Raw genomic sequence first — 2,428 nt, 5'->3', positions numbered from 1 at the left:
CGGTACCCGTCAGCTGCCTCAGGAGTCCCACAAGCCAACCAGGACCGATAGGACTCCTTCTTCAGCTTGACGGCATCTCTTACTTCCGGTGTCCACCACCGGGTTCGGGGATTGCCGCCTCGACAGGCACCGGAGACCTTACGGCCACAGCTCCGAGTGGCCGCGTTGGCAATGGAGGTGGAGAACATGGTCCACTCTGACTCAATATCTCCAGACTCCCTCGGGATCTGGTCGAAGCTCTGTCGGAGGTGGGAGTTGAAGATCTCTCTGACAGGGGATTCGTCCAAACGTTCCCAACAGACCCTCACAGTACGTTTGGGTCTGCCGAGTCTGTCCAGCTTCCTCCCCCGCCATCGGATCCAACTCACCACCAGGTGGTGATCAGTTGACAGTGCAGATCAGTTGACAGTGCAGTTTCCATGTTCCCATGGGGGGAGGCCCGACCACCAGGCGCTCGCATACGAGCCCCAACCCCGGGCCTGGCTCCAGGGTGGGGCCCCGGCTGCGCCATGCCGGGCGACGTCACGGTCCTCGATTTTGTCGGCATCATAAGAGTTTTTGAACCGCTCTTAGTCTGACCCGTCACCTAGGACCTGTTTGCCTTGGGAGACCCTACCAGGGGCATATAGCCCCAGACAACATAGCTCCTAGGGTCGTTCGGGTACTCAAACCCCTCCACCACGATAAGGTGGCAGTTCAAGGAGGGGTATATAACCATAAACATTTTTACATTAATACTTAAAATAGATAATGAGAATTAATTTATGATGGCACTCATACTTGGAACAGTGTGAAAAAGAGAGATGCATTAAAAACGAGACAGTGTACACACAATCTCCTAACTCTACGTAGGTCAATATCAATATCTGAGTGAGATGTAGCTAGCTGGCCTCCGTACAGGAATAATGTGAGACTGTATTGGAATAATGTATTGTAAGACTGTAATGTACCATAATATATTGTACTATCGTGAATATTCATTCATTCATTCATTCTTTATTTCAGACCCTTAGGTCCATATCACAAAGTAAACGAAATATAAGAAATATGACATATAGGTGGCCAATGGTAATCATGCAAGATTCGTTGTATTTTGTTAACGGCTCGTTACTAATCTTAAATGTATTCATAGAACGGACTTCACGAATCTAACTTTAGGCTAACAAGAACATAGATAGGTAAGTTAGGTAACAACAGTTAGGTAAGTTAGCTTACCTGAATCTGACAGCCTGTTCAGCACCCGGCAGGACTTCTTTACCAGAACATCGTAGCCGAGCCTTTACTCGGGGTAAGGGTGTTCGTCAGTCTGCCCCCCATCCATAAAATGGTACGAACACACATAAAATCACTTGGGTGAGCACTTCAAGTTTAGCGCCTTCCGCCATTGCCTCAGGTGCTCCTCGTCTTTAGGTGGTGGTGGGTGTAAATCGTAAAGTACACCACAACATTGTGTTCGTAACACCGTTGGTTAAATTGTTCTATCCTCTTAATCCAATTGTTATGGCAGCCCCTAACTGAGCATATAATACTTTACATATTTTACCGTTACAACTATAGAATTACGCTAGAAACTAGCGTAGGTCCTTTCAGCCGGAAGTTGAAGTCTCTCTCAGCCGGAAGTTGAAGTCTCTCTCTTTCCGAAAATAAGGTGAATAGGATGCACCTATGTTTTCTCTCTAATGAGGAAGCATTAGACTACTGAGAAGTGCGCATGCAAAACCAAAATGGGCGTTTACCAATCAGGGGCCAATTTCAAACTACAATAAAGGTGTGTTCGACATCGGCTGCGGCTGGATGTAACCGATTGGCGAGAGTAGCCGCGTGCAGGCGGGGAGGAGCAGCAAACGGAGACATGAAGTCGGACACTTTCTGGTTCCCGTAGTGACCGCTCACGTGGTGTTTGCATACTTTACCACAGCTGAAGTGAAATAAATGCAATATTTGCCAAATAATACACAGATGTTTCAGAGACATTTTCATTCAATACTTTATGTACTGCTTCATACAGCGTCTGTTTGAACAAGAATAAATTTCAACATAAGCTACTATCAATGAAGTGGAGTCTAAATTTTTTAATCAGTTTTAATTTGATAAACATGACACAATATAACATCGCAACGACATGAAAAGAGTGTTTACTGTTATAAAAAAAACTGATTTGTGAGCTTTAGAGGAACTTAAGGTGTTCGAATAAACACGAAACACACGTGATCGTTGTCATGCGGTGAATCCGGCCAATCGTGGAACAGCTGTGTCATCATCAGCCCTCGTGCAGCCGCTCTTGAGAAGCTGTGCTGGCTGAGTTCTCCGGCTACTCTCGAATCGCTCTCGCGGTACTTTGATGGCATACGTCACAGTCACGTGGCGTCGGCGCTGGATCAAGTCAGACAAAATTTCTAACCGGCATGCACTGCTTCAAGTCAGCCGC

The sequence above is a fragment of the Leuciscus leuciscus genome, assembly GCF_965113295.1.
Source record: "Leuciscus leuciscus genome assembly, chromosome: 16".
Lineage (NCBI taxonomy): Eukaryota > Metazoa > Chordata > Actinopteri > Cypriniformes > Leuciscidae > Leuciscus > Leuciscus leuciscus.
Note: the sequence above shows the minus strand (reverse complement) of the source record.